Source organism: Notamacropus eugenii, chromosome 1 (genome assembly GCF_028372415.1).
Source record: "Notamacropus eugenii isolate mMacEug1 chromosome 1, mMacEug1.pri_v2, whole genome shotgun sequence".
In the NCBI taxonomy this organism is placed as follows: domain Eukaryota; kingdom Metazoa; phylum Chordata; class Mammalia; order Diprotodontia; family Macropodidae; genus Notamacropus; species Notamacropus eugenii.
The window spans coordinates 507,482,354-507,498,680 of NC_092872.1; the positions used below are offsets into that span (position 1 = coordinate 507,482,354).

The window sequence follows — 16,327 nt, forward strand, 5'->3', positions numbered from 1 at the left end:
AAAAAAACATCTTCAAGTAGGTAGGAGAAGAAATCTTCCTTTAGGTCTTAAAAAGCAATGCTCTGAAATGTAAGCTGAAGGTTATGTCACCCTTGTAAACCTTCCTGCCCTGGCAGTGAGGGGAGTGGGAGTGAGGAACCTATTCTTGGCCTGTGTTTGAAAGAGGAAAGAAACACTCCAGGGATGAGGCTGGCATTGAGGCCCTTTCCCCATGGGGAAGGTCAAGGATATTGAGACCAACCCACTTTGAGCAGGAAATAAATCAACCCAAGACAAGCAGTGGTTTGAATTCAGCTGTCTGTAGGCGCAGAACGATCCTTTTTTTTTTTTTCTCCCAAAGCAAACCACACATCTACACAAAATAGCGGGGCAAAAATCTAGTGATTAACTCTTGGAGCTCTCCCAAGCGATCCTGTTGATAAGGCCCTTCACCATCCTCACTGGTGTTATTTTTCTCACTCTGGAAGCACATTTACAACTCACTGAGGTGGACCAGAGGAGAGAAAGCTAAGGCAAGGCACTGTAAAGCTAAGGCTGTAAAATTTCCAGGTCATTAAAGAGTGGGAACAAATAGCAATCCCCACCAAAGAGAATCTGTGTTTAATTTTGCAAACCATAAAAGCCTAGGATCCCAGAATTTTAGGGTTGGAATGGACCTTCAAGATAATCCAGTCCAATCCTCTCATGTTACAATGGAGGGAACAAAGGTTTGGAGGAGGGATGTGACATGTTTACCTTCACACTGTTAGTGGTAGACTAGGAAGAAGATCTTTTAACTTCTGGGACACTACTCTTAGCACCAGCCCACACTAATACTTTATTCAGAGCCTTTCCACAAATATTGCCTCATCTAACTTTACAATCTGCTTGCACAGAAAGGAAAAGTGAGATCTCTATTTTAATAAAGTTCTAGATCCACGAGGTCCTTGATCTTATTTATACTGTAGCGCAGCAACCAGTGATGGCACAGGTACTCTTTATTAAAGAAAACACACAATAATAATTTTTTAAAACCTGCAAATTGAAAGAGAAGGTCACATTCATTTTTTTTAGAACTTGGAACTTTTTCATTTCTGGAATTTGTTTCCTAAAGTTTTAATCAGGGACATCTACTGGTGAAGCATGGTGCTGTAGCCCAGTTCTATTAGACATTATAACTTCGGGAGAGTACTATACTGCTGGAAAATCAATTAAAAAAAACAATTTACTAAGAAATTCAATTTAACTGAACAAATAATTATTAACAATCTATTAAGTGCAAGACACTGTGCTATAACCTGGGGATGAAAAGATAACTATGACATATTCCATGTTCTGTAGGAGTTAATAGTTTGATAGTTGGAATTGGAAAAGAAGGCAAATAACTGACAGGAAGAAGATGAAGATAAATATGAAGGATGTCTAAGTAAAGTGCCAAGAGATATTTAGAGAGGGGCAAAGAATTTTAACCTAGAGGAACAGGGAAAGCTTCATGAAGGAATTAGCATCTGAATAGGACCTTGAAAGAATGATTTGGAGGACAACAACAGATGACTCTGGGTAGGAGAAGCTCATTCTCAATGTGGGAGATGGCATGAAGATAGCAGGACAATATAAAGGGGGGGGGGATGTTGAATTGAATCAGTTGGATGGAACATAGACTACTCTAAAAGTAATATTAGATAAGTTTTGGAGGTAGATTAAAGCCAGATTGTGGAAGGACTTAAATATAAAAATCAGGAATTTTTACATTATTTGCTATGTAATGGTGAGCAAGGGCAGCTAGATAGTGCAGTGGACAGAGAGCCCAGGCTGGAGTCAGGAAGATCCTTCTTCTTAAGTTCAAATCTGGAGTAACTGAACCGTGTTTGATTCAGTTTCCTCAGCTGTACAATGAGCTGGAGAAGGAAATGGCAAACCCCTCTAGTATCTTTGCCATGAAAATCCCAGAATAGGCTCAGGAAGAGTTGAACATGACTGAAACTACAAATGATGAGCAAATGAAATTTTTTCATTGTAGAGAAATGACAGTTATTGAGTAGTAGGCAGTGGGAAATGTGTTCAATTTTGAGTCAGTGGACCAGGACTTGAATCATGACTCTTCTGCTTATTAAGGGTATGACCTTTGGAAAATCACACAACCTCTCTTGGTGTCTTTTTCCTCATGTAGAGAATAAAGGGTCTGGAGTCAATCATATCCAAAGTCTTTTCTAAATCTAAATCTTTGGTCAATCAATTAATCAAGTTATCAATGAAAAAGCATTTATTAAGTGCTGACGATGTGCCAGAATTGGCAAATGTAAGAAATTTACATTCCCATTAGGGAGACAACAATTACATGCACAAGTATATGTAGCATAAATATAGTTATAAAAACAAACTCATATAAAATACCTAAATGCTAAGTAGTTTGGGAGGGAGGGCACTATCACTTGGGGGGCAGGGAAGATCATGGCCTTACTTAGACTACATCTTAAAGGAAGGGAAGGACTCTGTGAGTTGAAGGCAAGGAAGGAGAGCATTCCAGGCATGTGGAGTGGCTAGTACAAAGATGTGGAGAATTGTGCCAGAGGGAAGGCCCATTTAGCTCCACCACAGAGTACCATGGAGGTGGAGGAGTGGTGGAGAATAACATCTAATACAGCTGGAAATATAGGTAAGGCCAGTTTGGAAGGGCTGTAAAAGCTGAATACAAGAGTCCTAGGGGCAATAAAAAACATTTTGGATAGGGGAGTTACATGGTCATATCTAGACTTAAAAAAATTACTTTGACAACAGTGTGCAGGATGGACTAGAGTGGGGAGAGACTTGAACTAGAGCAAATTAGAAGCCTCTTGTAATAATTTAGGTGAAACAGCAATGCAAGGACTGAAACATTCCCAAAGGATTCTTGAGGCAAAATGCCATCTGCATCCAGAAAAAGAACTATGGAATTGGAATGCAAAATGAAACAGACTATTTTCTCTTGTATTATGTTTTGGTTTGGTTTTTCTCATGATTTCTCCCATTCGTTTTCATTCTTCTATGCAACATGACTAATGTGAAAATGGGTTTAATAAGAATGGATGTTTAGAAACTATATAAGATTGCATGCCATCTTGGGGAAGGAAGGGAGAAGGAGGGGGAGAAAATTTAAAACATATGGAAGTGATTGTTGAAAACTGAAAACAAATAAATTAATTAAATTTAAAAAATAATTTAGGTGAAAGGTGACAGCAGGTCACCTATGGTGGTAACTGTAAGAATGATGAGAAGGAATCAGATTCAAGAAGTTTGCGCAGGGAGAAAGGCAATGTTGGGCAACTGATTGGATATGTGAGGTGAAGGAGAATAAGGAATGGAGGAGAATGCCAAGGGATGAACCTTGGAGACTAAAAGGATTGTGGTGCCTTTGACAGAATATGGAAGCTTTGAAGAAGGAAGATGTTTGAGGGAAAGATAATGGGTTTTAGTCATGTTGAATTGTGTATGTGTTCGTCCTTCGTTGCTGAAGAAGACTATGCCATCCAAGAAATGATGGCATGACTTGCACTTGACTTTGTTTTGAGTGAGGGAAGGCTGTGCAGGTCACCAGCCTCCCTTCTCCTCCAGAGCCATCTGAATCCAGTGACCAGATACGGGGACCGCAACCCATTCAACCACATTTACTAACCAGCTCTTGTCCATGTCCTCGTATAATGAGCTGGAAGTCTTCCTTAATTTCTGGTACATATAGTTTGAAATGTCCAGTAGACAGATGGTGATCTAGGTCTTAAGTTTAGGGGAGAAACTAACAGAGCCAATGACTTTCCTATGTTTTCTGGTACCACATGAAGGCAAGAGATATTGAAATACTTAAGAAATATCAAGACCTTCCCTACTGGAAATGCTTCAGTGCAAACAGTGCTGACCACTAATGCGGGCAAACCACAAATCACATGAAATGAACTGATGACTTTGAACGCTTTTATTATTTGGCCATACTATGTCATTACAAAATTGGAAACAGTTCTCACAAGTTTGGGCCCAGGTCATCATACTGTTTTTTTTTCCCCCAATGATACCCACAGTTCCAAGTACAGAAGAACATATCACCGACCAGTGCAAATGAATCATCAAAAAAAATATACTTCATCCCTAAGATAAAATTGAGGAGTTAAAAAAAATATGAAGAGATAGAACTTGAAGACCCCACTTCACAAAATCTTTACTTAATTCAAATTCCAAAAGTTGTATCTATTAATAAAACAGATGACCAATAAAGCACTTCAGTTTCAAATGACTTTGAAAAGAAGATGGGCATATGTAGACTGGAATTTCAAAATTCCCTCTTTGAGTTTAATATCATAATCCAAGTAGCAGACCAAGATAGAATAATTTAAAAGACTGGTATCTTCAACGTTATGAATAAACACATTCTATTACAGTACCTGACAAAAATGCAAAAACATTTCAGGACTTACACACAATAATATATATGGTGGTTGCTGAAATGTCAAGAATTCTATAGGGGGAATAATGGACGTATTAGAGAATATTCCTGAAGATGGGCAATGAACCTCACTTTGACAAAAGTGCTTTAAGGGAGTTACTGAAGATATGGGGAAAGGAATTAGAAGATGGCATCAATAACTAGTTGGTATATGCATTTGAACACCAAATTACTTAATTAAAGGCACTCCAAAATAAACACATGTAAAGGAATTTGGAGAAATAGAAGTATTTCAGGAATTTGATAAAAATTAGTAACAAAACAAATGCTGAAAGATTAAGGCAAGACAGGGAGTCAAAGCAGGCAAAGAACCAAATTAAAAGTTGAACATCAATCAAAAATTTAAATATAGAGGTTTCAAAAATAAAGAAATCAGGGACAAGACAGAACGTCTGAAGAAAGAGGAGATGGAAAATTTGTGGTCATTAATTTCTGGACAAGATATCCAAAACAACAAAACTATACATTGAAGTCAAAGAGAAACGAAAGATTGTGCACCATTAATATGATGAATAACAAAACAGTTGGATACATCAAGGAAAGTGACAAAAATTCTAGCTTCTTTGAAAAATTGGGCCATGGAGGGGACAGATAAAATCCATAACCATTTGATTCAAATGCTTTATATTTTTCATGAATAACTAACAAATCAGCTTCCCCTCAAGTATACCTGATCCTACCTATCTTCACAGAAAACCTCACAAAAGATGAGAACATCAGTGATTCCCTCCAAATCTAGGCTAATTGTGTGTTTATGCTCTTTACAGCTTGTATGCCCCCCCCCAAAAAAACTTTCATGAACACTTGCAAGAAAATAATATATTGGCTGAGAAGCAGAAAGTCCTAGGGTGTAAGGAACAGTAAGTATTGAATAAGTCATCTGAAAGTACCATAACATATGTGCTCCCCCCTTGATTACTGCAAAGCCCTTGACTCAGTTCCACAGTCACTGCTTATTCAGATACTCAAAATATGTAAAATAAACCTAAGCAGAGTTAGAACATCAGGATATTAGATTCCCACATGGAACACTATGCACTATTTAAACTATTTTACCAATACAATAATGTCAAAAACAATTCATATAAAACATGGCATTTTTCATGGAGGTAGTTTAAATTCATTATCTGTCTGTTTAACTTTAAATTCATTATCATCTCTCCCAATAGAACTAAGCATGGCTTCCAAATTAAGAGACAAATTAAAACTTCTTATTAACTAATTACATGCCATGGATGGATAACATCAAATTATGTGACTCCACCAAAAACAAATCTCTTGGAATCCTTTTGCAGTGGTATCAAAATGTCATTTCAACTGGATGACTCCACAACACAACGTATACCACAGAACCATAAAGACTAACGACTTGAGGCTTGAAGCTGTAGGTCACATTGAACCAATGAATTAAGACGATACCTACATAAGATGATACCTACAAATACCTTGATCTTCTCTGGACAAGATGTTACAACTAAAAAGATATAAAGAGAAGGCTATAACTGAATATGATGGGAGACTGGCTGGCATTCTGAAATCAAAGATGAATGAGAAAAACATGCTTAAAACAATTAATATAAGTTATCCAATACATTTTTAGAGTTGTAAAATATAGCAATAGATTTGGAAAACATCCTACCAAAATATGGCATGCAATATTAAAGATAGAGCATAACACTGGTCTAAGGCATCTGTGGAAAGATTAGTACTTCCATGCCTAAAAGGAGTAAGAGGACTGATAGGCATTTTTAGAGTACATGATAAACTGGTCAAAAATATACCCAAATACTTTAGAAATAAGCAGACACCATGTAACCAAGAAATAGCAAATGCTTATAATAAACTTTAGTTTTTGGAGTTGTCAAGTGGAAATTGAAAGTGAAATATAAGGAACCTATGAAATTATTGAGATAAAAAAAATGGAATCCAAAGACCTTCGATGGGCAACATCCACAGAAACTCAACCAATATGTCAAAAAAGAAGCCTCGATCAAATACTGAGTCCCATTGATCTATTTGTAAGAATGGAGGGGATTAGGACAGTTCAGGAATTCATTACCATAAGAAACTATTTAAGGGTTATCCTTAAGGAGCCTGGTCTTCATGATCAGTGTAGATTATGCAGAATAGCTATAAAGCTACTACAACATATCACTGCAGACTTTAAAAATTTAGCACCTAAATGCCTAACATGAAATAATCTAGTGGCTAGAGTTACACATCAGAAGCTTGTTATTTTTCATGGACTAGCAAATAAACACATCCTCATACTATAAATACAGATCTCAAAATATCCTGGAGGGAAGGTAATAAGCATTTATGTAACACTGACTAAATGCTGTAAGCTAAGTGCTTTACAAAAATTATCTCATTTAATTCTCGCAACAGTCTATGTCTTCAAGGAATTTATCAATTAATCATAAAGAAGGTAGAACATATACAAACACATCTAGAAGATAAGGCATACCTTTGAGAAGGAGCTGGGTACAGGAAAAAAAGCACCAGACTTGTAGTCAGGAGACCTGGATTCAAATCTTGACTCTGACACTTGTTGCATGAACATATAAAAGTCATTCAAGCTCTCTGAGACTCACATGTAGATCTATGTAACATCTATGTATATATATATATATATATGTATGTATGTACATGTAGTCAGGAGGACTTGATTTCAAATTCAGCCTTGAACACTTATTAACTGTGTGACCTTGGGAAAGTGACTTCACCGTTGCCTACCTCAGTCTTCTCATCTGTAAAATAGGCATAATAGCACCTACCACCCAGGGTTGTTATAAGGATCAAAAACAAGATCATATAAACCTTAAGATTCTATATAAATGCCAGTTAATATTATTGAAAGCTATGTTGACTCATTGACGTAGTACTGCATGTCAACCAGTGTTCAGAGAGGTACTGTCAGGGAAGTGACATCAAGACTGAAGCTTTTTGCATTATTTGTTTTTTGTCAAGCAACCTTACCTGTGATATCTGTGTCCCTACCTGAAAGTTGTCACATATGATCTACCTTGGGAAGGAACTGATATTCAAGGACCTAACCTCTTTTGCTGATGTTGACCTCTGAATTGTCTTTATTTTCTTACAAAGGTTACTGAAAAAAGCTGGCCCCATCTGAAGCCATCACTGATCTCCGGTGGTCAGTCTATCATCCTGTTGCTACCTTGATTTACTTAGAATAAACTCCATTTAGTTCTCTTTGTCCTGATTTTTCCTCATTATTCAGTGTAAAAACTCAAACAAAGAATTTTCTTTTCAACAATATTGTTGTTCTTGTTCCAATTATTATTCTTATAAAAAGCCTGTTATAGCTTCAAAGCTAGCTCTGACGGCGACATCTATGCACTTTAAACACATCAACTTGATTAACTGTGTAATGGAAGGAAGCAGGGGCATCCCAAGTGCTCCACTATGCTCTTTTCCCCGTTTCCTGCGTCCTATGATTTGGGAGGGTGTTTTAGTATTTACATTTGCATATGTGTGTTTCTCATAGTCTGATTGGTTGTGAGGAAAGAATTCTATAAATACATTATGCATTATATACATTTAAGTTGATAGGATCATAGATTAAGGATTCAAAGGGACATTAGAGGTCATCAGAGTCAGACCCTTTATTTTATAGATAAAGCCCAGACTGGGTTCAGTGATTTGCCCAAGGTCATCTGGGTAGTAAGCGCCTGAGCTGGGGTACAACCTCAGATCTGACTTTAAATCCAAATCATTTTGTACAGCACTAGGTTGCCTCTCTGGTAATACTTGTCACTGTAGTGATATGTGTCAAATGACTGGTTCAAATGAAATGTTGTACAAGCTCAGAGAAGAGAGAAATTGTGGTTTCATTGGAATTAGGCCTTGAAGGATGGATAATATTTTCATTGGTGAAGATGGAATAAGGAGGACATCTCAGGTGGAGGGAATGATAGGAGGAAATGTATAAGTTCTCATCAAGTTATTTCAGTTCTTTTCCATTTCTATGTGCTGACACTTACTAACAGGAGGGTCTTGGTTGGCAATTTGTTTGTCTTTGGACTTTAGAGATAATCTAGTTCAACCACGTCTCTACACATAAAGAAACTAAGGACCTTTACCATCTCCCAGGGGCCCAATAATGCCTGGGACAGTGTTTTGCACATGATAGGTGCTCGGTGATAGTTAAAATGAATGATTGAACTAAGGAAAGAATGACTAAAATCTATTTGTATAGAGGGATAGGTTTTATCTAGCTGTATTATCCTCATTAACCTGGGCTGCTCTGCATGGGATGAGCAAGTAGAGATTCAGTAGCTGGAGGAGGATAGAAATCATGAGCTGTGTTTGGGTTTGTTACCTGATGAAACCTTCAAAGGAAACCAGGCAGCTGTGTTTCCCCAACTACTCTTGTTTACCCCCGATGGCAACTTTCAACCAGCAGAGAAACCCAGGAGTCTGCTCCTGCAAGCCCCTTTCTGTTTACAAACTCAATGGCAAGAAGGAATTTGGGGGTTATAAAACAGACGCTGGGCAGACCTGCTGGGAGGCAGACCAAGACGTCCAAATGCACAATCTTGCTTCAAGGTTTATGTTGGCAGAGAGGCCAGAGTTGGAGAAATCCAAGTCTGGGTTGTTTTTCTTTCCGCATTGAAATCACACAGGCAGGCATGGCCCCAGTGCTTCCAGCTGGCTCAGGAAGTCTGTTTCTATGCTCCTACAAATCAGGGATCTTTCTTGCCCTTCTGTGCACTGCACATAGTAGGAGCTACATGCACAATTGCTGACTGTTTGAGTCTAATTCTGGCAGTCCCACGAGATCCTTTTCTGAAGGCTGCATGTAACGGCAGATCCATACAAGGCTAATATCCAAACCCTAAGCTCCTGAGGATAAAGCCAGAGGGAGTTAGTTATTCTTTTCCCTGTGTGAGAGACACTCAGCAATCTCATCTTTTACACCAAACCAAGGTGTTTATTAGCACTGTAGAGCAATATTCCAATTATTTCACATGAAGGGGTTATCCACTGTGATTCTGAATTTCTAAAATCCCTTTCCAAGCTACTTGGAATAATATCAGCCTCATTTCCTCCGGGTAGACCCATTTATTAGTGATTCCATCTAGCATGTGCTATCTCTTTAATTCCATTATATAACTCTTTAAAAAAAGAAGTTTCTCTCTTGGAATCATGGCAGATAAATAGAATGTCACAGCTTGAAGGGATCTTAGAACATTGATCATAGAATTTTAGAGCTACAAGGGACCTTTCGCTCTTTATTTCACAGATTGGGAAACTGAGATCTTGAGAGAGGGAATGATACACATCAGTTTATAAAACTAGTTAGAGAAAGAGCTGGGACTTTTATGTCTTTTTTTATTTCCTTTACCACACCCACTCAACTAATTCAATTCAATAAGCATTTATTAAGCTATTAAACTTCTGGGCTCTGTACCCAGTAGGAGTTTAATAAAGATTGTTAACTGACTGCCCTGGGGATCAGAGCTCATCTGGGGAGTTGTGATCCTTAGAAAACCAACATCTTTAAAACCGATCAAAATGAATGGGTAAGAGTGACCTCACCTCAGCATGTGTTGGATCCACACACTGGAGGCTTGTTAAAGTTAATTGGCTTGTATTTGGTGACCCATTCCACCAGACCCCCTTTAAAGACGCACTGTACTCACAGGGGCCACCCGAGTGCAGCATTCCTATGTGCTTAGATGGTTGGTCCAAGAGTGACTTCACTACAATTGATTAACTACATGTTATTTCAAATTTCTTCCTTCTATGTGATGGAAGATTAGTTGGATCTGGGAATTACAGTCATCTTTCAGAGTGTTGGCACTAACAGAGGAGAGGGAAAGTACGGATAATCCAAAGCTGTGGATAAGCCCCTACTCTTTTACGTTTCTCTTTGGAATTAATTGGTCAATTTTTTATTCCAGCAAATTTCCCTTCCACAATTATATTTGGCTGGAATTGCTTTGAAGATGAATTTATATTATCTGAGCACTTGCTGGCTGACGGGGTCTAGGAGTGGGAAGCAAAGTGAGAAGTTGCATGGGTAGTGTGCTCGTTGGTGTGGGAAAGTTGACCCAGGATTCAAAACTGTCAATGGATAACATCTAAAATAAATTGTTTCCATCTATCCACCTTTCTCTTTTCCAGACAACTGTGTTCTGGAGCATAATGGAAGTCTGGCATGAAGTACAACTTCTGTGTGAGAAGTTCATCTATCTGTATGAAATAGTGATACTTTCAGAGCCCAGTTATCTTTCAGAGGGATTTCAGTTTAAAAAATGAGGGGCTTTCTGCATTCACAGAAAGGCCTTTGAGGACCTAGAAAGCTGAAAAATTTATGGTGTTCTGGATAGTACTTAGAAAAAAGAGGCCAAGAGAATCAGGAAAAACAGGGACTACTAAACTTTGTCAGAGATCCTTCCTCCCTTCCTTCCTTCCTTCCTTCCTTCCTTCCTTCCTTCCTTCCTTCCTTCCTTCCTTCCTTCCTTCCTTCCTTCTTTCCGCATTACCAAATGCTTACTGTGTATCAGACGCTATGCTAGGTGTTGGGTACACGAAAGCAAAAAAAAAATGAAAACACTTTCTTCCTTCAAGAAACTTACTTTGTACTAGGAGAAACAACATGTACTCAGATAATAAATACAAAGTATTTTCAAGTGGAGAATAGATAACAAAAGGGGCAATCATGAAAAGCCTCATGTAGAAGGTAGCACTGGAGCTGAACTTTGAAGGAAGCTAGGCATTTTAAGAGGTAAGGACACAGGATAATGGGGAACACACCCTGCAAAGGCACAGGCATAGGAAAAGTAGGAGTCAGAGAGGTAGGAAGTTTCACCTTGGTAATTTGACAGGTTTAGCATTAAAATATATATGTCAATTTTGGTCATATTGTCATTTTTATTATATTGGCATTACCTAGCCACGAGCACTGAATGTTCCTCCACCTCTGCTACTTACTATGTGTGTGGCATGGGGCAAGTAATTATCTTTGCTTCAGTTTCCTAAAATGAGAATATCAGACTATCCTAACTCCAAGGTCCCTTCTAGTTCTATATCTCATGTATATTAGAGTTTTAAGGAACCTCAAAGAAGAAACTGAGACCCAGTGAGAGGAAATTATTGGCCAGAATCATACAACCAATGTTAGTCGTTATCTGGTTTATATACTCTGGATTTTAGATCCAGAGGATAACTAAGGGACATCAGAAGTGATGTATGATCAAGATGATCATAGCCAGGTAGAGTTAATAGAGAAGTCTTTTGAAACAGCAGGCTGACATAAATTTAAGACTAGACCTCTGAGAAGAGGAGGTTAGAAATCTAGAAGTGGAAATTAGCTGCATAGAGGTGACCCCTGGAGCCTTGGGAGTATATGACATCACCAAGGGAGAGAGAGCACAGAGAGAGAGAAGACCAACGTTGTCTCCTTAGGATACACCCAAGTGTCAGGATCAAGAGGAGGAATCTAAGACAATAAGAGACTGGGAAGTAGCAGAGGGGATAGGGAATAAGGATTTATATAGCACCAACTATATACCAGGCACTGCAATAAATACAAATATTATATCATTTGATCTTCAAAATAATCCTGAGAAGTAAGTGCTATTATCATCCCATTTTGCAGTTGAGGAAACTGAGGCAAACTTAGGTTAAGAAACTTGCCCAGAGTTACACAGTTGAAAATGATCAGAAGACATATTTGAACTCAAGTCTTCCTGACTCTAGGGCCAGCACTTTGTCTATGGTAATAATAGGTGAATGTGAACGGAGCCATGAAAGTCAAGATAAAGCTGAAAAAGCCTTTGTAGTTGTTATCCCTCTCCACTTCTGTTCCTTTGTGGGTGTATTCTCCATACCTGGAATGCTCTCTGTTCTCACCTCAGCCTCTTAAAATCTCTAGCGTCCTTCAAGGCTCAGCTCAAGTGCTACCACCTAGGTGAGGCCTTTCTTGATTGCCCCTTTATTATCACTTTGTATTTAGTTTCTATTTATTATCTGAGTACTGGTTGTTTCCCTCAGGACAATGTTTCTTGGAGGAAGAAACTTTATAGAACTTGATAAAATAAAATAAAAAGAAAATTCATTTGAGAAAACAAAATATCAAGAATATAAAAAAGAATATCCAAGGAAATGATGAAACAAAGGTCAAGGGGGGAATAACACTTCCAGACCTCAAACTATATTATAATTTAGCAGTCATAAAACTCATCTTCAATTTGTTGAAAAATAGGTAGATCAATGGAAGAGATTAGACAAGAATGAATCAAAAACAATGGGATTAATAACCCAATGTTTGATAAAGTGGGAAGTATACATTACCTAGGGAAAAGTTCCTTACTTGATTAAAACCTGCTAGGAAAACTGGAAAAAAAAAAAAACTAGAAGAAATTAGACACCAACACCTTACCCTATATTCCATGATACATTCTAAATGGGTACCTGTCCTTAATATTTAAGAGCATACTATTAAAAAATTAGAAAAGAAATATATTATATACCTCTCATAGCTATGGGTAGGAGATATATTCTTAGCCAAATGTGATAGAGGCAATTACAAAAGATAAAATACATAAGTTTGATTACTTGAAACTGAAAAACTTCCACCCAAAGTAAGAAAGTGGTAAAATAAGAGAAAAAAATCTTTGTATCAAATTTCTCTGATAAGTTTTGATATACAAGATATACAATCTCTCTCTCTCTCTCTCTGTCTTTCTCATAGCTAGTTAGCTAGCTATAGATAAAATATAGCTTTATCCTCAGATATACATTTATTTAGCTAAAATCTAGCTATGTCTATAGACATAGATGTATGGATATTTATATAGATATAGGTAGCTATATCTATATAGAGTGCTAATATATTTTGATATCTATCTACATATGTAGAGCTCATATAGAGAGCTATGTCTGTCTATCTGTCTATCTATCACCACTTCCCACTAGATAAGTGGTCAAATAATATGAGCAAACAGGTCTCAAAAGAACTACAATATATTCACAAATTCATGAAAATGCTCCAAATCACTAATAATAAGGGAAATGCAAATAACATTTGCATTGAAGCCCTTAGGCTTCACCTTACACCCTTCAAATTGTATATGTACTCATGTAAAGGTGTATGTATATGTGTATATGTATATATATGTGTATATGTATGTGTGTATGTGCATGTTTGTATACATATATATGTATATGCATATATGTATCCATTATGGAGTAACTCAGTGGGATTTCTGTCCAAGTACATAATTTTGAAAATATTCATTCTTCACACCTTTGCTTTTTTGGTGGGTAGGTGCCAAGCTCAATCTCTTTTGAATGACTACAAATCACATCAAAGAGGTCCTGTAGTGATCCTGGGCTCAGTGTCCTCAGCACAGAGTCCTTTGCAAACAGGAGCGCCTGGAAGATCAGACTGTTTCTGGGACATCCTCCTTTCATGGGGACTTGATGAAGGAAAGAACCTTATACGACCCTGGGAAGTATGGACTTTTCTGTTGTAGGCCTCACTTGAAAGTGATAATCAAGGGATTATTAGACAAAATTCTCTAAGGGTTTATATCTCTCAAAGAAATATGTAATCTTAACTTTTGTAAGGGAGATGCCTTGTTGGAAAGGGTATGTTTTGTCTTTTAGGCTGTATTTTGTTCTGTTAAGTCAAATGATTCTAAGATCTCAGAATTATGTAACCTAAAGTTACTGGAGCCTGGCTCTTAAAACTCTGAAGTTCTATTAGAGACAGCTAAGAAGCAACAGAAAGAAGGATAAAAATTGTCTCTAATCCTCTTTTTTCCTTCAGGAGGATTCTGAATTTAAATCTCCGGCATATGTTTTCTTTCCGGTTGAAATATCTAGCAGGAACTTGTGATTCGTGTCTTTTTTGGAACTCTAAATCTCCCCAAAGCAATCCCCAGATGCTTCTAGCCTCATAGGCAACTCTCAGCAAGCCTCTCAGCCTCCCTTGACAACTTGCCTCTCTCCTTATTCTGTTTTTAAATAATATATTTATAAATAAAATATAATTAAATAATAAACTAATAATAAAAATCGTTCCCATTTCTATGAAAGTACAAAGTACTTTCCCCATAATTATCCTGTGAAATTGGAACATGCAATCAATACCATCCCAGTTTTATAGAGGGGGAGACCGAGGCTCAAAAGAGAAGTCTCTAGTCCAAGGCCACATAGTCAATGTTACAGTCTGGATTTGGACCCGGACCTCATGGTACCCAGTTTAGCACTCTCTACCACCCACCACACTACCATGGGAAATGGAGGCTATCCAGTTACAATGAGCTAATCAGGAAGGTATTTGAGATCATTAACACCAATAAGGCTTAGCTGTTACTGAGATACCCAATTCTGTGCCAGTAAACTCTGTGTCACCTGGGGTTTCAGGACCAGAGCCTCTAACCAGCCCCATTTTCTTCATTCCATCCACAGGTTTCCAAGTCAACCCACTTGGGGGAAGGAAGAAAAAAATGCATTTTTTTTACAAGATATATGGGCTTTCCCAGAAGAAACAACTGTTCAAGGTGATTGAGGCAGTAAATAGGACTAGATTCTTGAAGATTTAGGGGTAAGGGTTTTTTACAGCTTGGGCTGTGGGTTTCTGGGATCGGGATAGACACCCCCATCCTAGATACACACTGCTTCTTTGTTTAAAGAGGACAAAGACCCCCATGGAGGTCACTGAAAATTCTGATGCAAGCATTCCCCTCTCTTCTCCTCCTACGCAAGCCATAGGGCAGGAATGGAAACAGAAAACCCAGAATCCCTACAGGCATTCCACCCAAATTGATGCCAAAAAGCAAAATTTCCCTAGAATATCAATCAGGTTTAAAAAAAAAAAGAAGTGCATTTTTCTCTGTACATCAGTGAGGATCTGCCTACTTCCTGACTTAGTTTGCTTCTTCCAGTCTACGTGCCTGGGCGGGTACAGATATCCTGGTGCTGCCTGGGCCTGCCTCTGAAAAGTGAGGCTGGCAGCCAACATTGTGAGAGCAAGATAGAGACTCACTAGTCCTCAGGGCCAACCTAAGACTATCACTTACAAGCTGTATGACTTTAGGCAAGTCACTTTCTCTCTCTGGCCTCAATTTCCTCATGTACAAATTAAGGAGATTGAAAAAGATGACCCCTAAGAACCCTCCAGTTCCAAGAGGCAGGGGAGTGTGCTGAAAAGAGCATTAACCTCAAAGTTAGGTAACTAGGTTCTAATCCTAGCTTTGAGATAGATTATCTGGGTGGGAAAAATCCTTAACCTACCTTATCCTCTGCTTCTTGCTCTGTAAATGGAGACTTTTATACCTGTACTAGCTATCCCATGGCACTGTTGTGAAGAAAATTCTTTGTAAATTCTAAGGTGCCATAGAAATGTGAACTGATATTATCAGTAAGTCAGCCAACAAGCATTTATTAAAGCCTATTATATGCCAGCCACTGTGGAAAGTACCCAGGATAAAAATTAATTTAAAAAAACCCCACTGACTTCCCCTCAAGGTACTTCCATTCTGATGAGGGAGACAACCTGTACATGAATAGGTAATTACAAGACACATACAGAGTAGATAGAAAGTAGCCTTAGAGGGGAAGATACAGTACTAACAGTTAAGGGAGATGGGATCAGGAAAAGTCTCCTATGGAAGATAACATTTGAGCCAAATCATGAAATAAGCCTCACTCTTTTTCATTGGAGAATGAGCTGTGATCCTTAGCTAAGAGGATGGGAGGTGTGGGGGTGATGCTGTGGCAGGCTTGAGAAGGTGATGATGATGATGATGGTGGTGGTGGTGGTGATTACCATAATTATGTCGATTATTCTAAAAGTCAATTGGTGACCAAACAAGGAAGATAACTCACTAATTTTTCCAT

The 16,327-nt window shown here is 38.1% G+C and overlaps 1 long non-coding RNA gene across 1 annotated transcript in view; it reads left to right on the forward strand.

Annotated features, from left to right (window-relative positions):
• The window catches only part of LOC140527147 (uncharacterized), an 87,437-nt gene extending 71,541 nt beyond the window's left edge, over positions 1 to 15,896 (forward strand). Inside the window, exons 5-6 of the long non-coding RNA XR_011974699.1 lie at positions 13,749 to 13,935; positions 14,897 to 15,896. This is a non-coding gene — a long non-coding RNA (uncharacterized lncRNA). The remainder of the gene's footprint in view (positions 1 to 13,748; positions 13,936 to 14,896) is intronic.
• The last annotated feature ends 431 nt before the right edge of the window (positions 15,897 to 16,327 follow it).